The 26,243-nt window shown below is 38.8% G+C and overlaps 1 long non-coding RNA gene across 1 annotated transcript; it reads left to right on the top strand.

Annotated features, from left to right (window-relative positions):
• The first annotated feature begins 2,900 nt into the window (after positions 1–2,900).
• Positions 2,901–8,653, top strand: LOC138752022 (uncharacterized). Its single transcript, XR_011350322.1, has 3 exons — positions 2,901–3,019; positions 6,406–6,438; positions 8,495–8,653. It is a non-coding gene; the product is annotated as an uncharacterized lncRNA (long non-coding RNA).
• The last annotated feature ends 17,590 nt before the right edge of the window (positions 8,654–26,243 follow it).

Genomic DNA, 26,243 nt, shown 5'->3' with positions numbered 1-26,243 from the left:
AGTGGTGCCAGGTGACACTATTACATGACAATAAAGACAACTTGAATCTTGGACTTGGATAGAAACAGGATCTTTGATGAAGAGGAAATGAGTTTGGTTAGTTGATCAACAGTCAGGTTGGGCAAATTATCAATTGAATGTAACAATGCTGATCCCCAAAATCTGAATTAAAAATCAGCAGACAACCTCTGTGGAGAGAGTTCTTTCGGTTGAGATGAAGCAACATTGCAATGAAATATTAAATCTGTTTTCCCACTGGTGCAACCTGACCTGCTTGTTTTCAGCATTTTATCTAACAATTTTACTGCTGAGTGTGGGCCATGCATAAACAAATTGCAGCACGATTTCTGTGCTGAAATGATTATGCCTCACTAACTATTTAGTGCCAAAATCCTCAAGTGTGATAGGAGCTATAAATATAGTTTCATTGTTATATTTTATTTGCATTGAAATGTGTATAAATTCTGCACATTTTTTTTTAAAGGTGGAAAATCTCATTAAATGATGTGAAAATAATAGCCTGAGTCTCAATGTAGACAAGACAAAGGAGATGATCGTGGACTTCAGGAGGACCAGGGATTACCTCCCTACACTACAGAGTAATAGCTTGGTAGTGAAAGGAGTGGAGAGCCCCAAGTTCCTTGGAATTCCATTAACTATCCTGGACCCACAAAATCTCCTCACGTCAGGAAGGTGCAGCAGCGACTGAACTTCTTTAGAAGGATGAGCTGGGCAAGACTACCAGCCACCATTCTGTCAACTTTCTACGCGAGCTCTATCGAGAGTGTCCTGGCCTGCTGCAGCACAGTGTAGCAAGGTTACTGTAGAGCATTGGATCAGAGGTCAATCCATAAGAGTGTCGGAGAGGAACGCTGGAATCTTCCCCTCCCTCACTCCCACACCCCCAATGACGTGACGACTGGGAAGAGGGCTTGTAAAATCATTGAAGACCCTGACCACCCTGCACACAGCGTCTTTCTGTCAAGAAAGAAATACAAGAGTATCAGAGCCAGCACCACCAGGCTGAGGAACAGCTTCTTCCCATGGGAAGTGAGAATGATGAATAACTGAATGAAGGAACTGCTCATACAAAGCCTCCATGACTCAACTATTTATTAAAGAATATTTATTTAATTTTATGTATATAAGCATTCCATATGTACAAGAATGTCTGCATATTTTTGCATCGAGGACCAGAGAACATTGTTTCGTCAAGTTGTACTTGCACAATCGGATATTAATAAACTTGAACATGAACCTCTGGAACATACCCATCTGAGTGGGTAGAAGGTGCTTCTCCACAACTGCATACTGTTGATACTTAGGGCACATTTTAATTCAAGCTTTCTGAATGCAGAATTACAATTACTGCAAATCAAAATTAATTATGTTCATTAAAACCACAATTGGAAGGTACCCTGAGATGTACTGATGGATTATATAACTGACAGTGCCTTGTCACAGCAATTGTTGGGTTATTTTCACCAACAAGAAATAGATTTATGGATTTTTTTTAAATTTAGAGATACAGCATGGTAATGGGCCCTTCTGGCCCACCCATATGATCAATTTACCCATTAACCCCGTACATCTTCGGAACGTGGGAGGAAATGGGAGAACATGGAGGAGACCCATGCCAGCACACAGGGAGAACGTATAAACTCCTGACACACACCGGTGGATTGAAACCCAGGTCAGTGGGGTTGTAACAGCATTGCACTAACTGCTACACTAACTGTGCTGCTCCTTCATTTTGAGAGAGAAAATTTGTAGAAGCCACATGGTCCTTTGGCTGATTTTCCATGTTTACTTATGACATAAAAAGGGGCCATTTTAACCCATCTTTTTTCCCAACAATGGACTTTATTCACCATAAATGATTTGCAAAAAAAAGGAAACCTGTCCCAAGTCTCTTTACACCCATTGTGTCATGTCCATACATACCCATCACTGAACGATCCTACATTCATTTCTATTTACACCATTGTCATGACTATGGTGCCTTGTCATGACTCCATCTCTGTGAGGGGCTTCCCCTAGGTCTCAACCCCTCAATGCCCAGTGACAGAAGGACTCTAGACTGTCCTCCTTTCCCATCACATTGGTTACACCACACCTTAGTGTGTCCCTTGTTATGTCCTCCTGCAGCCTGGAATGTGTCAGTCGACTGCATTCCCTCACTGACATCTTCGTGTGATGGAAGACTGTTTCGGATAGGCCAAAGGGATTCTTTCAGCATGTTGATGGTCTTCAAGCAGTTCTGGACATCTGACTGTGTGTGTCCCCCCCCCAGGTACAGCCTGTAAATCAGAGACTCCTCTGTCACACAGACCCTTGCATTCTTCTCCTCAGCAAATCTGCATTTTGTAAAGAGGTAGGTGACTGCCAGCTCTCCACTGCAGTCTTCTCAGGAACAACATGCATTGTGGACGATGATCCTATTATACAGGAGGGATCTGACCGGGAAGGCTCCTCTCACCGCCAGCCAAACCAAGTTCTGGTTCTTGTTCATGAGTACTGGTATATGTGGTATTCCACCAGATATCCTGGATGGCCTGCTAAGGGAACAACCCATAGTGCCCATCAAGTCCTCATCTCTCAGTGTCTGCAGGACATTCCAGGGTGAGCACTGCCTGATGGTCTTCCATTTTTGCTCAGTGAGAAATCCTTTAACTAATTTACCCTGAAATTTATTTTACCAACATTCTCATCCTAAACAAACATTGGAAGGATGTGAAACCTCGACACAGATAGTGCTGGTCAGGATTGAACTCATATTGGTGTCACAATGTGAGGATTTGCCGTGTGTCACAATGCTGCACTTCATAATTGATGCAAAGATCATCATTACAAGCTCAGATATAATTGGAATTTACTAATTAGATGTCAAACCCAAGGATTTGATAAGGTTCCTCATGGTAGGCTGCTAAACCAGATGAGAGCCTGTGAAAGTACAGGAAGGATACTAGCATGGATAGAGCATTGATTGATCTGCAGGGATCAGAGAGTGGGAATAAAGGTATCCTTTTCTGGTTGTCTACTGCTTACCAGTGGTGTTCCGCTGCCTCTTTTTACATTGTATATAAATGATCTGGATTATGGAATAGAAGGCTTTGTGGCTAAATTTCCAGATGATACCAAAATAGGTGGAAGAGCGGGTGGAGTGGAGAATACAGAAAGACGGCAGAGAGACTTGGATAGATTAGGAGAATGGGAAAAGGAGGCAGATTAATACAATGTTAGAAAGTATACGGTCATGCACTTTGGTAGTAGAAATAGATGGGCAGACTGGTTTTTGGATGGTGAGAAAATTCAAAATACTGAGGTGCAAAGGGTCTTGGGAGTCCTCGTGCATAATACCCTAAAGGTTAACATTCAGGCAGAGTAGGTGGTGAAAAGGCAAATGCAATGTTGCCAATCATTTCTAGAGGAAAAACATATAATAAGGATGTAATGTTCAGACTCTATAAAGCACTGGTGAGTCCTCACTTGGAGTTGGGTGCCTTATTTTAGAAAAGACGTGCTGGTATTGGAGAGGGTCAGAGAAGATTTACGAGAATGATTACACAAATGAAAGGGTTAACAAGATTGTCAGCTCTTGGACTGTACTCGTCAGAGTACAGAAGGATGGGGGGGGGGGGGGTACTCATAGAGGGATGTCAAATGCTGAAAGGCCTGGACAGAATAGATGTGGCAAAAAAATTTCCGATAACTTCAGGATCAAAGGGCGTCAATTTAAAACAGATGCGGAAAATATTCTTTAGTCAGAGGGTTGTGAGTCTGTGGAACTTGTTGCCACAGGCGGCTGTGGAAGCGGGTTCATTGGGTGTATTTAAGGCGGAGATTGGCAGGTATTTGATAAGTCAGGGGATCAAGGGTTACGGGGAGAAAGCCAGTGAGTGGGGATGAGTGGGTGGATGGATCCGTTCATGATTAGAATGGCAGAGCAGACTTGATGGGCCAATAGGTTTATTTCTGCTCCTATATCTTATGATCCTGAAGATTAAGTCATAAGGAATCTACAGGTGTGGGTAAGTTGAATACAAAATTGACTCAGTCATAGAAGAGAGAAGATAGTTGAAAAGGAGTCCTATTCTGACTGGAGGTCTGTGATCAGTGGTGTACCTAAGAATCTCTGTTGTTTTCAACACAGTATGAATAAATAATTTGAATGAAAATGTAGATGGTCTGATAGAAAGTTTCCAAATGACATAAAAATAGGTTGATACTGAGGAAGGTTGTGAGGGGATACAGCAGGATGTAGGTTTAATCCATCATTGTTAAAAAATAATTTGTTCATAATGGAACAAATTCAACAATTTTTTGGATATAAATAAAGATTTGGTAACTAGTAAGTTTAAATTGTGGGATGCATTTAAAGCTTTTTTGAGAGGACAAATTATCAGTTATACACTTAAATTGAAAAAACAGTATTTAGCTGAGTCAGAAAGATTAGAACAGGAAATTAGAGTTTTAGAGAAAGAGTTACAAAAGGAGAAACTGCATAAGAAGAAGAGAACCAAACTGGATGCCTTGAATTTGGAATATAATACATTACAAACTTATAGAGTTGAAAGATTAATACAGTGATCTAATCAGAGATATTGTGAGTTAGGAGACAAAACACATAAGGTATTGGCATGGCAGTTGAAATCTAAACAGATGTCAAGAAAAATAAAAGCAGTGAGGAAAAATTTAGAGATATCTTATAGATTGCAAGACATTAAGGAACAGTTTAAGGAACTTTATAGAAAATTATATACTTCTGATATGAGACAAGATGAGGGTAAAATAGAAGAGTTTTTAAGTGGACTAGAGTTACCACCATTGAATGACTGGACCAGAGTTCAGTTAGAAAGACCAATAGGTTTGAGAGAATTAAGATCAGTTTTGAATTCAATGCCGAATGGTAAATCTCCAGGAGAGGATGGTAGAATTTTATTTAAAAATTCACAATTTAGTTTTTCCAGTATTTGAACAAGTTCTTTAACAGGTATTGGAAACACAGTCAGTGCCAGAGTCATTTTCTCAAGCAATTATTACGGTGATTCTTAAAAATGACAAAGATCCGTTAAGTCCTAGTTCATTATTGACTGTAGACTATAAGATTTTAACTAAAGTTTTGATGAATAGATTAGCGCAATATTTACTGAATTTCATTCATGTTGATTAAATGGGTTTTATAAAAGGCAGATAATATAGTTAAATTAATTAATTTAATTAATGTTTCTAGGGAGGAAAATTATTTACCATTGGTATTGTTGTTGGATGCAGAAAAGGCTTTTGATAGGGTAGAATTGGGATTTTTATTTAAGGTATTGGAAAAATGTTGCTTTGGAGGGATGTTTATTAATTGGATTAAAGCTATATATAAACACCCTAAGGCGTGAGTAATTACTGATGGAATTTTATCAGATTTTTTTGAATTAGAACCATCTACTAGACAGGGAAGCCCTCTCTCTCTGGCATTATTTGCATTGGTGATTGAACCTTTAACGCAAGCAATAAGGCAAGAAGATAGAATAAAGGGAATTGTATCAGATTCAAAGAAATATAAAATTAGTTTATTTGCAGATGATGTATTGGTATATTTGACTGACCCAAAAAAAAATCTGAAAGTATTACAGGAAAAACTGTTACAGCATGGAGAGGTATCTGGTTATAAAGTGAATTGGAATAAGAGTGAACTAATGGTGGATGCAGACTATTCGGAATGTAAGCAAGTAGTAGGATTTAAATGGTCAAAGTATATTAAGTATTTAGGTATTAAAGTGAGTAAAAATATAAATCAATTAATAGATTTGAATTATTTACCATTATTATCTGCAATAGAAGAGGATTTGAATAAATGAAAGGATTTGAATAAATGGAAGGATTTGCTGTTAACATTGGTAGGAAGAGTGAATTGTATAAAAATCAATATATTTCCTAGATTACAATATTTTGTTCAGAATATACCTTGTAAAATACCAAATAATTTTTTTAAGGATCTAAAGGTTGTGGTGAGGACATTTTTATGGAAGGGAAAGATGATGCGTGTTTTAATGCATAAATTAACTTGGAGATATGAGTTAGGTGGTACGCAGTTACCAAATTTTGAGAATTATTATAAAGCAGCTCAACTGAAAGTTATTAATAGATGTTTGATTTAGATACTTTGGTTACTTGGTTAGATATTGAATTGAATAGAATTGGAGAGATTAGAAGAGAACATTTTATTTATAAATGGATGAGTAAAACTGTTAACAATTATAAATCTCCAGTTTTGTTTCATTTGATAAGTATATGAGAGAAGGTTACTAAAATTATAGGAATCTCAGGTAGATTATCTAGATATACACTGTGTTGCAAAATAAGAGTTTATCTTTTATGATGGGCAATAACCTCCTTAAAATTTGGAACCAGAAAGGAATAAGAACAATAAATGATTGTTTTGAGGTGAGTCATTTTTTTATCATTTGATAGGTTAAAGGAGAAACATATTCCTAATAATACTCTTTTTTGTTATCAACTTAAATCAATGTTTTATGATTGTTTAGGGAGACATTTGGAATTACTTAAAGAATCATTATTTGAAGTATTAGTTTGAGATGGAGAAAAGAAAGAATTTATTTCAGAAATGTACAAATTATTACAACGGAAAATGCCTAAGGTGGATTTGCATAAATCACAACTTAAATAGGAGGAAGATTTAGGGATTCAGTTTGATTTAGATAATTGGAGGAAGATTAATAAAGACACTTTGACAAAGTTAGTTAATGTTAGGTATAGGTTGGTAACTTATAACTTTATACATCAATTATATTTAACTCCTGAGCATTTTTCAGATTTGTGTTTTCAATGCAATGAGCAGAAGGGTACATTTTTCTATTCAGTTTGGGCATGTGATAAGATTAAAGGTTTTTGGGCTAAATTAAGAGACAGTTTGCAAAAAATCTTGAAAATACATTTTTCTCTAGACCCAAAGATATTTTTAATTGGTGACCTTACTGAAATGGCTTTATTACATAAATCAGCCCCCCACATCTCCATCGGGCACACAAAACTCAAAACGGTCAACCAGTTTACCTATCTCGGCTGCACCATTTCATCAGATGCAAGGATCGACAACGAGTTAGACAACAGACTCGCCAAGGCAAATAACGCCTTTGGAAGACTACACAAAAGAGTCTGGAAAAACAACCAACTGAAAAACCTCACAAAGATAAGCGTATACAGAGCCGTTGTCATACCCACACTCCTGTTCGGCTCCAAATCATGGGTCCTCTACCGACATCACCTACAGCTCCTAGAATGCTTCCACCAGTGTTGTCTCCGCTCCATCCTCAACATTCATTGGAGCGACTTCATCCCTAACCTAACGTCAAAGTACTCGAGATGGCTGAGGCCGACAGCATCGAATCCACGCTGTTGAAGATCCAACTACACTGGGTAGGTCATGTCTCCAGAATGGAGGACCATTGCCTCACCAAGATCGTGTTATATGGTGAGCTCTCCACTGGCCATCGTGTCAGAGGTGCACCAAAGAAGAGGTACAAGGACTGCCTAAAGAAATCTCTTGGTGCCTGCCACATTGACCACGCCAGTGGGCTGATATCGCCTCAAACCGTGCATCTTGGCGCCTCACAGTTCAGCGGGCATCAACCTCCTTTGAAGAAGACCACAGAGCCCACCTCACTGACAAAAGACAAAGGAGGAAAAACCCAACACCCAACCCCAACCAACAAATTTTCCCCTGCAACCGTGTCTGCCTGTCCCACATCGGACTTGTCAGCCACAAACGAGCCTGCAGCTGGCGTGGACATTTACCCCTCCATAAATCTTCGTCCGCGAAGCCAAGCCAAAGAAAAAGAAGATAAATTCCAAATGGCATTTTTGAGATTGGCTTTAGCTGTAGCAAGGAAATATGTAGCTGTTTCATGGAAGGATCAGATGGAGCTTAATTTACAAAGATGCCATTCAGAAATCAGGTCATGTATACCAATGGAGAAGATATCTTATAATTTAAGAGATCAATATTATAGATTTAAAAAGATATCGAGCCCATATTTGGATTATTTTAACTTGAAAATTTGAAACTGGTCGTGTGCAGCAGGACCTCCACATTGAATACTAAATGAATGATTGATGTTGCTCTCCTTATCTCTTTTTTTTATATGGGGAGTGGGGAGGTAGATTTAGGTTAAGGGGAAGGGTAGAGGGTGGGTGGGGTGGCTAGGTTTGTATGTTTTTTTATATAGTTCTTGTAGTTTTATGTAACCATGTAAATTTCTTTTTGATAATTTGTTACCTCTAATAATGTAATTGTGGTTATTCTTTGTTTTCTAATAGATAAAATATTTTTTTTAAAATAGAAAAGATATGAGTCAGACAGTTTAGTTACATTCCAGTGAAATTATAAAGCAAGATTGTGAAGTCATAAATGACCACCATAACGTCTGAAATCAAATCTGAATTATTAACTGAATAACTAATCTTTCCCATATTCAAACAGGACATGATGTCATGCGGCCACTGATCATGAGTAGGCAGAGCAGTATCTTTCCATTTAACTAAAATCGCACATCTCACCAAAGGAGAGGCAAAAGAGATAGCGGGACTCTGAGCCAGAGATAAAGAAGAATCATTCCTTCCCATTGTACCAAAAAGGGTCACAGAGAATTCAATATTAAATCTAAATATTAAAATTTTTTGATAAAGTATGGAAAACCTTTCTCCAGTTTTTTTTTAAGATTAGGACAAGACAAAAAACATGTGTATTAATGACACTTCTCCACTATTAGATCTGTCACAACAGGAACTCTTTTCAGAATAAAAACGGACAATTTGGTCTTAGACGTAAGTGTTCTATGTACTACTTTAAATTGGTACAATTTAATTGGTACCGCCAAGGGGGAGCACACAACGAAGAGTTATTAACCAACTTAAGAATTGTGTCTCAATCTACTTCTAATAAAGTCAAATTTAAATCCTGTTCCCAAGCATTTTTAATTTTAACTAACAAAATCAGATTTAAACATGACAATTTCTCATAAATAACTGGTATTAATCCTTTATGAGAAGACATTAAACTAAAAAACATCTACAAAATTTGATTCAGACATTCTTGGGAAATCAGATAGCTGTGATTCAATAACATGTCGGACTTGGAAATATCTAAAAAATTGAGATTAAGGCAGGTTAAATTTAGCAGAAAGCTGCTCACATGATGCAAATTATCCATCAATGAACAGATCCTTAAAACTCTGAATGCTGTCTCTATACCATCTCTGAAAAATAGCATCATGTAAAAATCTTGAAAGAAATGATTGGATACGATAGGGCTTGAAAGAAAGAAATTATGAAATGCCAAATGTTTTATAAACTATGACCAAATTCTCAAAGAATATTTAACAATTGGATTATCTATGAACTTAGTTGAAAGTGGAAGAGCCAAGAAGCGCTAAATTAGAAAGGTTTTGGGGGGAATTCAGCTCCATAGATACCCATAATGGGCAGTCAGAGTGATTATAAAAGGACCAAAATGTAAGACTTTGTATACTGACTGCCCAATAGTACAATCTAAAGTTAGGCAGAGCCATTCCACCATCTCTCTTAGATCTCTTTATAAGAACTTTATTAAGGTGAGGATGCTTATCCTTCCATATACAAGATGATATGGCTGAGTCAAGTAAATAAAAAAATGATTTAAGAATAAAAATTGGAACAGATTTAAAAAGATATAGAAATTAGGTAAAATATTCACTTTAATAGAATCTATACAGCCATCCAAAGTTGTAGACAAAGAATGCTTCACTTGTTTAAGCATAGCAAGATAATTCTCTGTAAAAAGATGTTTATGATTCGTTGTAATTCTAATACAAAGATAGGTAAATTGACTTAAAAGGAGAACCATTATACAATGCTGCAGAAGAATTCAATGGAAGAAGTTTGCTTTTCTATACATTCAATTTATATCCTGAAAACTGACTGAATTGTGAAAGTAATGATATCACATGGGGGAGGGAGGCAACTGGATCCGAAATGAAAAGTAAAAGATCATCACCTTATATTCAATCCCTTTCCTCTGAATCCCCAAGATGTCATTACACTCATGAAATACAACTGACAATGGTTCAAACCACAGATCAAAATAAAGAACGTAATGGGCATCCTTGGCAAGTGCCGCAATACAAATCGAAAGGCTGAGACTGTTGTAAATGAGTAAGAATTGAGGCAGATGGCCATAGGTACAATAATTTAACCCATGTAATAAAATCAGAACCAAAATTAAAAATTTCAAGGGTTGTAAATATATGTACCCATTCCATTAGACAAAAAGCTTTTTCTGCATCCAATAAAAAAATACATTCAAAAGTTTTCCCAAAGGGCAAGTACATAATATTCATTATGTGATGTATATTAAAATAGGAATATCAGTTTTTAATAAACCCTATCTAATCTTCAGAAATAACTAACAGTAAAATGTTTTCCATCCTATTGGCTATAATTTTAGCATCAACATTCAGTAAGGATGTCGGTCTTTAGGAGGAAGATTTGGCTATGTCTTTACATTTCTTCTCAATTAAAGATATGCAAGCCTCATTAAATGAATCTGGAAGTTTACCTGTTTAAACAAATCTGCAAATATCACATTCAAGTGAGGTGTGAGCAATTGAGAAAATAATTTTAAAAATTCTACAGGAAACCCATCAGGTCCACGGGCCTTTCCAGATTGTAATGAGGAAATAACAACTGTTATTTTCTCTTGTGAGATAAATTCTTTTAGTCTAATTTGACTATCTGAAGAAATCTTGGGGCTATTCAATCTGTCTAAAAAATTCTTTATCAAATTACCGCCATTCTTACAACCAGAAGAGTATAATTTAAAGTAAAATCTTTTAAATGTATCATTTATCTCAGAATGATCTGAAGTCATAATACCATTATCTTTATGAACCTTTGTAATGTGCTGCTTAGCACTAAATCCTCTCAGTTGGTGAGCCAAAACTTATCAGATTTATCACCATGAATATAAAATTGACTTTTAGATTTCAGAAGTTGACATTCTACTGGATATATTGAGAGAAGATCACATTTAGTTTTGAATTCAATCAGTTTTTTGAACACATCTGAGTTTTTAGTTTGAGCCTATTGTTTATCTAACTGTTTCATTTAATTAACTCATATGTTTCATTATTAGTTTTCCTTTTTTTATTAATGGTATACAAAATGATTTGCCACATAAGTAAGGCCTTCAAAGGTCTCTGAGGGAAGACTAGTATCAAAAAAGAAAGTTATCTGTTTTTCCATAAATTTAACAAAGTCCTTATCTGATAATAACACTAAAGTGCCAATGTCTTTTTATCTTGAGGAAAATTAGGATGAATCATTGACATTGTAACAGGGGCGTGATCAGATATGACAATACTGTGGTATTCACAAGAATGAGTTAATGGAATTAAATGATTATCAATAAAAATATAATCAATATGTGAATATGTGTGAACGTGGTAGGATTTAAAAAAATGCTAGAACCCGAAATGCCATAATCTGATAGAAAAGAGTGTATTAATGAGGCAGATTTAATTAATGAGGAAGTTTAGAAGATTAATGATCTAGGATATGGTCCAGCCAACAGTTGAAATCCCCTCCTAGAATAAGCAAATATAAACAAATCCAGCAAGGAAGTAAATATATTTTTTTTAAAAAACAGAGTTATCAATATTGGTGGCATAAACATTTGTGAAAACCTCAATTTTATCATGTAATTTCCCTGAAATAATAACAAAATGACTGTTAGAATCCAAAACAACATATACTAAAAGGAATATTCTGATTAATAAGGATCAATACCCCTCTAGATTTAGCTTGAAAGAAAGAATGATATTGCTGCCCTTTCCACCATGACATCAGGCGCAAAACATCACTGCCATGTATATGTGTCTCCTGTAAAATTATAATCATGGCTTTAAGTTGTTTTAAATGTGAAGCCACTTTCCTTTGTTTTACTGGATGATTTAGGCCTTTCACATTCCAACTCAGGAATTTAAGATGATTAGCCAAGATGACTCAGTTATAAAAAGTAATCTCTAACAAAGATTCCATTGCACATGTGCAGAGCCAAGTTTGTGTGGTATGAACAATGACCTTTGGCCGGCAAATGGCCTTATTAAACCGGAGAGTACAACTCCATATACTGGAACCAAAAAAACTATAACAATAAAGCACCATGGCAACACAGAAGACCCATGAACCCACCCCTTTTCTTCTCCCCTAAGGCTGTCGAATAGACCATCAGTGCACTAATTAATTCTAGAAAACTATTATCTTTTAGTAGAGATTAGATGTTCCTGGTCTAAAGCAAAATAACAATTACCCCTTTAACTGTTCATTCCAGATGAAAAAAAGCCAGATTTACTCTAAATTACAATACATGACAAAAAAAATTAAAGACTTCTCATAAAGCTTTTAAAAAATGTTTCAAGATATTAAAAAAATGTTTCTATCCCATTTTTATAGAACAATGTTAACCGTAAATGCAATCAAATTGTGTCAATTTCTTTTCCTTCAACCACTCCAAATTAAATCAGCTTGCAATATCAATGCTTTGCCCATGAAAGCTTTAAAAACAAATGAATGAACCTTTAACATATTAAAATGTAATAATCAGTTCAAAATAGCCAGTTAACAAAGAAAAGAGAGAATTTGAGCAGGAAGTTTATGAATGAACTACTGCACTTCCTCCACTAAACCAAACCATTTCTTATAATCACTTGGATGAGAGATGTGAAGATATGCTGGGAACAGCAGTGAAGGATTATACCCACACTTGTATAACTCTGGCATGACTTCCCTGTAAATGGCCTGCTGCTTCATAACTTCAGGAGGGTAATCCTCCATGATTCTAAATTGTTTGCTGATTTTTTTTGCAATCTATCTTTACGATGGGCTTCACGGATCAGCAGTTCCTTCGTTTGATAGCGATGGATGCATAGAACCACCGGACGTGGTTTTTGACCCAATTTAGGCTTAGGCAGTAATGAATGATTCACTCTGTTAAGCTCTGGGTGGTGTCAGAAACATCTCATCCCCAAACATCCTTACCAACAAATCAGAGAAAAATTTAGTTGTCATACCAGTTTCAGTATCTGCAGCCAAGCCTATAATACGAAGGTTCTGTCGCCTAATTCGACTTTCGAAATTGATAATTCTCACTGCTAGTCTCTCGTTGTTGTCTTCAAGGTGACAGAACCGGCTGTTCAGATCCTTTAAAGTAGATTCTACTGAGGTCAAATTTTCACCTTGTTCTTTTGTAGAATGACAGACCTCTACAAGTCGATTTTCCAGTACATCGATAAATTGTTTGATTTGTTCAAGTGCTTTGGAGAATCCTTCAGTAATTGCGTGGATTAGCTGGAGTTTCTTTGCATTTTTTTCCCGCTTTTACTGATCTTTCTAGCTCTTATATCCATTTCAAGCAGAGAATATGCAATTTGTTACCACTTTGAAAGTTTTTATAAAAGTAAACAAGAGAAAAAGTATACTGAAGGTTTGGAGCTGTGATAGAGATGTCCACTCCATTTTGCACCCCAACTGAAAGTCTCAGAAGAGGCATTTAAGTTAAAAAAAATTGTCAGCACTGATTTTATTAAATGACACAGCAGGGAAAAGGAATAAATAGTCTATTCTTGCTTCTGCATCTTATGTTTTTAAGACATATTTAGGATTTGGAAGGAAATGTAATGGAATCCCAATAATCTGAATTACATTGCTCAACTTCGTATCACTAGATTTAGCTTCTCAACTAATAATGCAAATATTGGATTGTTGTTGAACACAACTAATTTACTAAAATTGGACAGGATGCTATATTTCCCTAAAAAGAAGAGGTCAAGTTCAAAACACTGGTTATGTATCTTTATCTCTCCCGACTGAGTTTCTCCAGCATTGTGTTTTTACTTCAATCATTGGGTCTGCAGACCTTTGCATTTCACTCTCTTCTCTGCTTTAATTCCCAAGTTGAGTCACAGAATATAACACTGGGGATATCATGTCAGAATGGTAGAGTCCTGGCCACATCTGTATCCAGCTCTGATCATATCATTTTAGGAAAGATTGGACTGGAGATTAAAAGAATGTTGCCGGGGCTAGACAATTGAAGCTGCAAGGAAAGATTGGATAAGGTGGGATTATCTTTTTCTGAAGAGAGGAGACTGAAGGAAGATTTAAGTGAGGGGTTTAAGATACTGAGGGGCTTGGTTAAAGTAAATATAAAATAAAGCACCTATCAAACAATTTGTTTGGCCCATGCCACCCAGCATCTCCTGGCTACCTGCGCCAATCTGTTGGCCCCACTTCAACTTCATCAACTTCCTCAGAACTTGGAGAATGGAGGCGGAAGCAAGCAAGCCCCAATCCCGAGCATCCACCTCAGTGCCATCAGGTGGACTGCGGTGAGAAGATGGAGGGAGAATGGTTAGCTCAAAGCTTGACACTTCGCTGCAGTACTGAGGGGGTGCTGCACTGCCACAGGTGCCATTATTTGAGGCATAATGCCACAGAATCATATAGGCCCATCAGCCCACTTTGCCCATGCTGACCATTGATCTTATACCTAATCCTATAAGTATGAGATATTCAACTAAGATTTTCTCAGGCCTCTATGAAGGGTGATAGAATTCAAACAGCAGAGAGTAGAGGCTAAATTCATCCCTGTTTCCTGGCCAATATTTATCCTGAAAAATGCATATTAACAGCCAATTATCTATATGTAATCTTGTGGGTGTTTGTGGAAGCTTTCCATTTTACATTAACTATTATATTTCCTACACTACTTCTATTTTATTGGCTGTCAAGCACCTCGAGATGGGGGGGGGGGGGGGGGGTACCTGAGGTTATGAAAAGTCTATAAATAGTTTTTTTTTTAAGGTGGTGCTGCACTGACATATATTCCAGGATGGAAAGTAATGGGCAGTTTGGAAAGTACAGTAAACAGCATTCAGGTGGGTGACCAGACGAAGAGCAGTCACAGCAGATTTTCACCACCACCGTAAATTGGCTCATTTTGGAAAACAAATTAAAAAAAAGGAAATAATTTTGAAATAGCAATTTTTTTTCCCCCAGGTATCATGAGACACTTCTATGCATTTAATTTAAGATATCTTTATCCCTCATTTTATACACTTTGAATTAAATCATGGCCACTGTATCTTAGCAACCTATTGGAAATCTTGCAAATGGGAGATATGTGGAAGTTATCGTAGTATAATTGTGAATCACAATTTGACTCTTCCGATCAATTTTTCTCTCTGCGTGATTGGAAACCGAGGACACAAACTTTTGAAAATAAACAACAGAGTCAATGTTTACAGTTTGAGTTTCCAATGCATGTTCACATTTTGTTGCAAAACAAACAGCACTTGTCATTTATTGTGGAAATGTGTGATAGAATACTGAGTAACACCTGCGACAGTCAAAGGATTAGCAATCAGGCTGTGCCACCCATAGCTAGTGCAAAGCTATCCGGTTAAGCATCAATCAATGGTAAACAACAGATATATTATTGACAGCAACAAGACAAAGCAGCATATAATGTGTTTTCTGAAAAACATTATTTAAAAAAAAGACTGTAGTCCAGCAGCTGATGTTGATATACAAAGAGGAATGGTAGAGCTGGCATTAATAGGAGTGTACAGTGATACTGTTTGAACAGGTGCGTTGGGAGTTGCTATGATATGAAATGAATAGAAGGAGTGTTGTTTTCAGTCAATAACACTGCAATGATCAAGGAATGAAAACCTTCACTGTCACAACAATCTGTATCTTGGGAACCTTTTCCTCAGTTGGGTATGCAGCCATTTCCCATTTCAGTCACCCTGCGTCGCTGTCAAGATATCTGTTCAGTTACTATTGGTGAGTTAAAACTCATGCTGCAGACCATATCTGCCTGAGCATAAATAAATATTCCTGGCTTTGACAGGGGAGCGAAGGGTAAAAAATTTCCATTTTCTAAAAAGAAAATACTGGACCCTTTCCAAGGATTCCTCCAAAAGGAATGGACGTGAGAATACGGAGCAGGACTGGAGAATAGCTTCTTCCCACAGGACTGTGCGACTGATGAAGAGTATCCTGCAACTGTGTCAGTCGTTCCAAATATTTTTAAATGTATTTATTTTGATTATTTATGTGATCATTATATATTGTGTGTTTTTGTGTGTGCACCATGGTCTGGAGGGACGCAGTTTAATCAGGTTGTATGTGTACAATCAGATGACAATAAACTTGAACTTGAACATGAAGAAGAGAAGGTCAAAAGGACAATAGGGAGGAGGATTATTGGTGACAAGTCAGCAGACATTAAAGCAGGGAGGTGCCCTGTGATATCTATTTACCAGGGAGCAAGAGAGGTAACAAAAACAAAATGTCCAGTGATAATGAGTTTATTGTCATACACATATGTACAATGGACTTAGGCACTGAAATTCTTACTTGATGCAGCCAAAACAGGAACTTTGATACACCACAAAAGTGTGCATTAAGTTATCCAGTGCAGAAAGAGATAATAAATACATACAGAAAAATCCCTTTGGGGATTGGTAGATGCCGGATAAATTGAATTTTCCAGTTGCTTGAGATTGCGTGTTGCATGATTAGTGAACTAAAGACAAGGGGTGCCTATTTTAAACTTCCTTAATTTTTACCTATCTATTTTCTGTGTGTTTTGTTTTGCCAGTTGCTTGAGGCTGCTGGTTGCTTGAATTCCAGATAACAGGGGTTTCTTTATGTAGTGCTGGAAGTTGATGGATATTGAAGGACAGAAGGACCTGGGTATCTTTAAGGGTGGTAAATAGACCAAGTGCACACATATGTTACAGTATGATTTACAAGATTGCAGAATCCTGGGCTTCAGAAAAGGAGGTGTAATGTGAAAGATAACAGGGAGACCATGCTGAGCCTAGATAATACACTAGCACAGTTCCCATCTCTACACATGAGGAAAGGCTCCAGGGAGGGTCAAAAAAGATTTGCTGAACTGTTTCCATGGATTTAGGATCAGCCATACTGTAAAAAGGAGGTGAAGGTTTTGGAGGGAGTGCAGAATAGGTTCATCAGGATGTTACCTGGATTGAAGTGTATTTGTTTTAGAAAGTGATTGGAGTATCAAAACTGATGGAAGAATGTCAACTTATGAAAGACTTAGATAAGGTAGTCAGTCAGAGTCTTTTTCTTGTGGTGGAAATTTTAAATACAAGAAGAGCAGAGATTCAAAATTCAAGATTTCAAGGTTTTTTTTGTCATGTAATAAAACAGGAGTAATATTACACCAAATCGCATTTATTTTGCCATAAGGCAGACAAAGATTCACCATCAGCAGAAAGCACTTGGTGCCCCATTCCATCAGAAAAAGAGAAGCAAAAGAGAGTCCCTTCAGAGTAAATGAATGTGGATTCACCTGAAGTGCTCCCACAGCCTCTGCAGCCACACAAAGTCAAGTCAGGGCAGTAAAAACCTGCACTGGTTAGCTGCTACCCTGGAGTCTGCAACTCCTCGTGGCCGCTGCCAAGCATGTGTGCTATCATCCCCGCAGTCACAGTATTTGAACTAGAACACTGTCGGCTCTTTTAACAGGCCATTTAAAGCCTGGGTGGAGCTATCGGCATTCAGACTGGGTGGGAGGACCCCACGGGGAAGCGACCTGTCTCTGCTCCCTGCTCTCCCAGGGTCTGCACCAGCGGCAGTGCTGCCGTTACAACAGCTCCGGTAACGCCACCATTTTTATTCAACCTTTGAGGACCATAATTGGCAGGGTGATGTGGAAAGTATAATTGATTGGCCAACAAAATGACAACAGTGTTTGACAGACAAAGTGACCTTTTTCTGAGGGACATGGGCATCCATGATAAGTCTAGCATTTATTGCTCAAGTTATTCACGCATCAAGAAGAAGCAGAGAATTCCATATCCTCAAGACTAGGTAGTTTTAATCTATAAAATACATCAGCAAATTATTCATTTTTACTAATAAACTTTTAATTTTAAAGTTTTTTTATCTGAATTCTATTTATCAAACTGTTTTGGTGAGATGTGAAACAAATTCATGATCCTTTTCTTTCATAGTTACTGGTATAAAAAAACCAAACCCCACACCAGCACAGCCACCTGCATCCTTACCGAGTCTCTTTGTGGGGTAGTGCTCATGAGCAACAGCTCGTATGTGGAGGCTCATGTTCAGTGTAGCAGTAAAGCAGGACTGCCTAAAACTGCTGTATTTGATGGCACAAAGGTAATGGACATTCAAGTTGCCAGGATACCATCGGATTAAAACTAGCCCCACTGGGGAGAAAGAGATCTGCTACACTGCTCAACCCAGAGGCAGAAAGGCAAAAGAAGTGGACAGAAAAATGCAAAACTTTTATGGTGAACCTTCTGCATCACCTGACATTTGTAACAAGGTGTCACCAGAGAGATGGGGAAATTAGAATATCCAGCGAGCTGCTTACTGAAAGATTGATACTACATTTATTGCCATATATATAATAAAATGTTGCATGACCTGCTGCGATCTCCATCTCTTTTGTGTATTGCACTGCAATCAATGTCTGCAGGCTTTCATGTATTCTTGGCATCATGGATTTACATTACCTGAGGAAATAGGCTCCTCACCCCACCATGTCTTTGCTGAGCATCACCCACATATATCAATCCCATTTATTAATACAAACATCAAACATAAAACATTGCAGCACAGTACAGGCCCTTTGGCCCTTGATGTTGTGCTGATCTACATATTCCAGCAAAAAAAATGAACACCCGCTATTTTTCTTTCATCCATGTGCCTGCCTAGGTATCTCTTAAATGCTCTTACTGTCCCAGCCTCCACCAAAAGGCATTCTAGGCAACCACCACTCTCTGTATAAAATAACTTTGTCCCAATGTCTCCCCTAGACTTTCCTCCCTTCACTTTGTACCGGTGTCCTCTGGTGTTTGCTACTCCCTGGCAGGGAAAAAGCTGCTGGCCGTCTACCTTATCTATGCCTCTCAGAATCTTCTAGACCTCTATTAAGTCATCTCTCATCCTTCTACGCTCCAAAGGAAAAAAGCCCTAGATCTGCTAACCTTCCCTCATAAGATTTATTTTCCAATTCAGGCAACATCCTGGTAAATTTGCTCTTCAACCTCTCCATAGCTTCCACATCCTTTCCGTAATGAGGTGACCAGAACTGAACACAATATTCCAAATATGGTCTCACCAGAGATTTGTAGAGCTGCAGCATTACCTCATGACACCAGAACTCAATCCCTCGATTCATGACACCAGCATCCCATAAGCCTTCTGTATTTTAAACATATTTTTATTGAGTTTAACAAAAAACCTTTACACTAATGATAACATAAATCAAATCCTACCATATACATATCACATATCAATTATAAATTAGAAGCATTAACCATAATTATTACATAACTTACTTTGTTCAGGACATCAAAATGTATAATTATAAGAATTAAACAATCAAATCACAACTAGTACTGTGTCCATAAAATAATATTGAATACAAAAATTATGGAAATGATACACTTAAAATTCCCTGATATAAGATATTTTATACTTCTCTGATGTGATCATATTGTTCTGTGATATGATCAGTGATCTGTAGTTAAACCCCCCTTTACTTATTTGTCTTAATGATAAAAAAGGAATTCTCCTTACTAATCAACCCCCTCCCTCTAAACCAGGTTATCTGTATATATTGTAAATATGAATTGAAAAACGGGCCCCCAGACACTGGACAGAGAATTCTCAGAGCATCCACACCTCTTAAATCCTCAGATTATGATAATAATCCATGAATGGGCCCCACGTCTTGTCAAATTCAGACTTTGCATCTTTAATATTAGATCTATTTTTTTCCAAACTTAAATAAGACATGATATCATGTAACCATTGAATGTGAGTGGGTGAAATATTATCTTTCCATAACACCAAAATTGCTCATCTAGCTATCAATGAAGAAAATTATAGAATTCTTTTCTGGGTTGAGGACAGAGATATATCCTCTTCTTGACAAAAACTTAATAAAGCAATCGAAGGGCATGGTTCTAATTTAGTCTTAAGAATCATTGATAAAGTTTGGAAAATATCTTTCCAAAAATGTTCTAAGTATCCATAGGCTTTCTTAATTGTTCAATCAACCTGTGTGGCAACCTTGAGGGATGCATGGATTTAGACCCCAAGGCCCCTCTGTTTTTCCACACTGTTAAGTATCTGACTATTAACCCTGTACTCAGCCTTGAGGGCCTGCTCTGTGAATCAGGCACTTTTCCAGCTCTGCATACTATCAAGTCCCGCTGTAACCTCTGGCAGCCCTCCACACTATTCACAACACCCCCAACCTTTGTGTCATCAGAGCACTTACTAACCCATCTCCACTTCCTCATCCAGGTCATTTATAAAAATCACGAAGAGTAAGAGTCTCGGTACAGGTCCCCGAGGCACATCACTGGACACTGACCTCCATGCAGGCTATGACCTGTCTACAACCACTGTGGGAAACCAGTCCGGATCTACAAAGCAATGTCTCCTTAGACCATGCCACCTTACTCTCTCAATAAGCCTTGCTGGGGGTACTTTATCAAATGCCTTGCTGAAATCAATATACACTACATCTAATGCTTTTCTTTCATCAATGTGTTTAGTCTCATCCTCAAAAGATCAGTCTTGTAAGGTACAACCTGCCCTTGACAAAACCACGTTGACTGTTCTTAATCATATTATACTTCTCCAAATGTTCATAAATCCTGGCTCTCAGGATCTTCTCCATCAACTTACCAAGCACTGAAGCAAGACTCACTGGTCTATAATTTCCTGGGTTACCTCTACTCTCTTTCTTGAATAAAGTAACTACAACCGAAACCCTCCAGTCCTCCGGAACCTCTCCCGTCCCCATTGATGATTCAAAGGTCGTCGCCAGAGGTTCAGCAATCTCCTCCCTCACCTTCCACAGTAGCCTGGGGTACATCTCATCTGGTCCTGGCAACTTATAAAACTTGATACTTTCCAATAGCTCAGGCACATCCTCTCTCTCAATATCTACATGCTCAACTTTTAAGTCTGCTGCAAGTCATCTCTACAATCACCAAGATCCCTTTCCACAGTGAATACTGAAGTAAACTATGAATAAGTACCTCTGCTATTTCCTCTAGTTCCATACACACTTTACCACTGTAACATTTGACAGGTCTTATTCTTTCACATCTTATCCTCTTACTCTACTTGTAGAATGCCTTGGGAGTTTCCTTAATCCTGCCTGCCAAATCCTTCTCATAGCCCCTTCTAGCTCTCATAATTTCCTTTTTAAGCCTCTTCCTGTTAGCCTTATAATCTAGATCTCTAACATTACCTGGCTCCCTGAACCTTTTGTAAGCTTTTCCTTTCTTCTTGACTAGATTTATTACAGACTTTGTACACCACTGTTCTTGTACTTTACTATAACTTCCCTGTTTCATTGGAACGTACCTATTCAGAACTTCACACAATTATTCCCTGATCATTCGCGACATTTGTTCCGTAATTTTCTCTAAGAACATCTGTTCCCAATTTAAGCTTCCAATTTCCTGCCCGATAGCCTCTCATTTCCCCTTACTCCAATTGAACATATTTCTAACTTTTCTGTTCCTATCTCTCTCCAATGCTATTGTAAAGGAGATAGAATTATGATCACCAACTCCAAAAATGCTCTCCCACTGAGAGATCTGACATCTGACCAGGTTCATTTCCCAATACCAAATCAATTACAGTCTCTCCCCTTGTAGGCTTATCTATATATTGTGTCAAGAAATCTTCCTGAATACATCTAACAAACTCCACCCCATCTAAACTCCTTTCTCTTGGGAGACGCCAATAGATATTTGGGGAATTAAAATCTCCCATCACGATAACTCTATTATTACTGCACCTTTTCAGGATCGGTTTCCCTCTCTGTTTCTCAATATCCCTGTTCGTATGGGGCAGCCTATGAAAAACACCCAGTAAAGTTATTGACCCCTTCCCGTTCCCAACCTCCACCCATCAGAGACTCCGTAGATGTTCCCTCCATGATGTCCACCTTTTCTGCAGCCGTGACACTATCTCTGATTAACAGCCCCCAACTCTGTTGCCTCCCTCCCTGTCCTTTCTAAACATATAAAACCCACCACTTGAAGTAACCAATCCTGTCCCTGATTCATCCAAATCTCCGATCTACCACATCATAGCTCCAAGTATTAATCCATGTTCTAAGCTCATCCACTTTGTTCACAATATTCCTTGCGTAGAAATAGACACATCACAACCGTCCATCTGAGGACGTCCCTTCTCTATCACCTGCCTCTCCTCTCTCATACACTGTCTCCAATCTTTCTCTATTTGTGAGCCAACCTCCTCTTCCCCAGTCTCCTCAGTTTGGTTTCCACCACCCAACAATTTGAGTTGAAACTCTCCCAGTAGCCTAAGTAAACCTCCCCACCAGGATATTGGACTCCTGGGATTTGTGCAGCCTGTCCTTTGTGTACAGGTCTCACCTACCCCAAAAGAGGTCCCAATGGTTAAGAAATCTGAATCCCTGGTCCCTGCTCCAATTCCTCAGCCACACATTTATCCTCCACTTCATTCAATTCCTATACCCACGGTCTCGGCACAGGCAGTAATCCCGAGATTACTACCTTTGGGATTCTGCTTCTTAACTCCCTAGAATCTTTCTTCAGGACTTCCCATTTCCTACCTATGTCATTGGTCCCAATATGTACCACGACCTCTGGCTGTTCTCCCTCCCACCGCAGGATATCTTGAACACGAACCAAAACATCCTGGACCCTGGCACCTGGGAGGCAAACCCTTCCTGCACCCACAGAATCACTTGTCTGACTTCCTAACTATAGAGCTCCCTATGACTACCACCCACCTCTTCTTTTCTATACCCTTCTGAGCCACAGGGCCGGCTCAGTGCCAGAGGCACAGCCACTGTTGCTTCCCCTAGGTAGGCTGCCACCCCCTCCCACAAAAAGTACTCAATTTAATCCTACGTCCTCTGGTCATAGACATATCTGCCATGCGGACAAATTTGTTGCTGCTTATCTACCTCTGCCGCTCATAATTTTGTGAACCTTCTTCAGGTCACCCTCGCTTTTCTCTCTCCTCAGAAATGAAGCATTCCACCCCAGGCATCATCCCAGCGTATCATTCCTGTAACCTGCTGCCTTCAAGTGTGTGCTATATTTCAGAACTCCTGAAAGAAAAATGTGCAAACACGGCTTGGGCAGCATGGTTGGCGTAGTGGTTAGCGCAATGCCATTACAGTGCTAGTGATTGGGGTTTGAATCTCGCACTGTCTGTAAGGGGTTTGCACCTTATCCCGGCGTCTGTGTGTGTTTTCCCCAGGGGCTCCAGTTTCCTCCCACCATTCTAAACATACCAGGGATGTAGGTTTATGGGGTGTAAATTGGGCAGCTCGAACTAATGTGCAAAAATGTCTTGTTACGGTGCTTTAGATCTAAATTTAAATTAAAAATAAAAACTTCTGAAATAAGGACATTGGATTGGATAGCATCTGAGAGGATAAATGCCTTCCATTACTACACTGTTCTGTGCATGTTTGCATTTGCTGATTTTTAAAGTGTAGCACGATCAATAACCACACACAGTCTTGTAGTGAGATATTAAAAGCATTAATAACCTGATACGTCAGGCATGTCTTTACATGTTACTGGCCTGGATCCAAGGCTGGTGTGGAGGGAGGAAACTAGGGCTATCAGCCTTTATTGGGAAGGAATTTCAGGGTCAGAGGCAGGCCAGCCCGTACAGTGTAGGGAGGTCACTTCCTGCACTACCATGTTCCATCACATATAGCAGGTAGAATCTAACTGGATCTAGTTCCTTCACCATGGTCATGTGTCTTGGCCAGATGAGAAGGGCTGATTGTGCTGACCACAACTCTCAAATCTGGAAGGCATAAGAGGGCTTCAACAAACTGGCCCCCAAAAATTATGACAGCCTTTGACAGGCGCTAAGGCAATGAGGATGGGGCTAAGATGGGTTGGTGGGGGGGGTAGCCTTTGTCTCCAGAGTTGAGACTTCTTTAATTTTTTTGATTGTGAAAGAAGATTAAGCATCTTCTATGAAATAGAAATGTATGAACACGAACAAAAACACTGAGAAATGCAGCTACGGGAGACCTATTTTCCAGAAACAGGCCTGCAGCCTATTATCTCCATGTGGTCCCTTTCACCCATGTACATTAGCCCCATTTACATTGTCCGTACAACATGCATGTCTCTTCCCCACACTGTCAACCATGTCCAGCAGAATGTGCCTCGAATGCAGTGCCAAGGGTGGTTGTGGAGGTTGGAATAATAGGGGCATTTAAGAGACTCTAGACAAGTACATTGTAGAGCTCGTCGAAAGAATCAAAGACTTGTTGATCCAAACCAAGGCTTTTATTAGCAAAAGACAGGAGCTCTTCACAGGTGGCCGACCAGTCCGGAATGATCTGACCTGGCTAGGGACACAACCCTTTAAGGCCCAGACAATAGGTGTGGCTTAGCTCTCAGCCAATCGCTGTAAGCACAGTCTAGATACAGTAACTATATACACTATGTACATTAGTGATAGATCTGTACTATCACACACATGGATAGAAAATTAAGGTTATAGGATAGGGAGGGTTTAGGTTTTTTTTGGTAGGTACATGTTCTATATATATGCATGTAATTGTCGAGTTTTATGGACCAATTTTTAGGGTAAAATTTAGGGGTCAGCTATGACACACACACTACTTTCGACCGTGTTATTACCTGAGACGTTCGGGGTGTCTGGAGCTAGGATGGCTAGATGAGTGGGCAGCTGGGGCCCAGGAGAGAGTCCCCGGTCAAGGGGTCAGGAGTTTGGATGGGGGGACAGGTGGATGCCCCTATGCCATAGGTGCTCTGTGATTAGTAAGGGATTGCTTAAGGTGGTATGTGGGTGGAGATAAAAAGTTTGAAGCCACTTTTAATCGTACCTCATTGGCTCATTTTGTGCACAGTTTCATAACTCCAAAGATAATGGGCCATTGACAATTTTTCTCAAGCAAAATATTCCAGTAACAATTGGGTCTAGAGCAGTGATTCTCAACCTTCCCTTTCCACTCACATCTCACCTTAACCAATCCCTTACTAATCACAGAGCACTTGTGGCATAGGGATTACTTAAAGTGGGATGTGAGTAAAGAGAAAATGGCGGAGAACCACTGCACTACACTAACATGCCACCCTTCCCAGTTTCCATTTTCTTTATATTTCTAAGGAAATGCTACTCCGTGAATTGGCTACTGTAAGTTCCCCTTATGTGTGATTTAGTGGGAAGAAAAGTCCAAGGGCAGGTGATGAGAGAGAAAAGGCATTGTGGGGTACAGAGAAATTAGGAAGTGGGAATGGGAATTGATGGAATTGTTCTTCAGGGAGCCGACACAGATTTGCTAAGCTGGATGGCCTCCTTCTGTTTAATTATGAGATATCTTGATTGCCTCTTTGGCTTTTCCTGTTCCTTACCCTCGACAGTTTGTGCTTAGAAACACTGAGGTTTGATGGTGCCCTCTTTTGATAGCAAGGGGAAGTTGCAGGGCTGGAAAGCATTGGGAAGAAGCATTCCTAGGCTGGATCCAATTATCCCAACAAAGGAACTCCACTGATCAAGCACAAGCATTTGGAACCTTACAACACTGCAGCACAGATGCAAAATACATGTCTGCTTTGAGCAGCAATTTAGTACGTATTCATTAATGAACGGCAGAATACATAGATTTTTTTAATATATTATCCAAATTAAACAGTGAGCTGACTAAGTCAAACACCTGTGATTCACTTTGCAATGTCTAGATGGAGCAGTATTCTCGTGAACCTCATTAATCACACCTATTATCAAAATATTTACGTGTGAAAAGTATTTTCTTACTTTTGCAAGAGAAGTCATGATGTAAAAATAATTGGCCTTATTCTTCCATTTCCTTGTCCATTTCTCGCTCAGTCTCAAGCATATTTTTGAGCTGGGGTGAGGTGCTACTGACATGATTTATACTAAAGCACTTGAATCAAGTTCTTAATTGCAACATTACAGCCAGAGGACTGTCACCAAAATTCTTCAGTCAATGTCTTGGAATGGAGTCACCTGGAAAATTATCAGAAACAGATCCATTTGACCTTCTTTCATGAGCTTAGAAGCTTGTTCCATTACCCTGGATCAGGCCACAC

The sequence above is a fragment of the Narcine bancroftii genome, chromosome 1 (assembly GCF_036971445.1).
Source record: "Narcine bancroftii isolate sNarBan1 chromosome 1, sNarBan1.hap1, whole genome shotgun sequence".
NCBI classification, from domain to species: domain Eukaryota; kingdom Metazoa; phylum Chordata; class Chondrichthyes; order Torpediniformes; family Narcinidae; genus Narcine; species Narcine bancroftii.
This window is presented reverse-complemented; position numbering and strand designations above follow the sequence as displayed.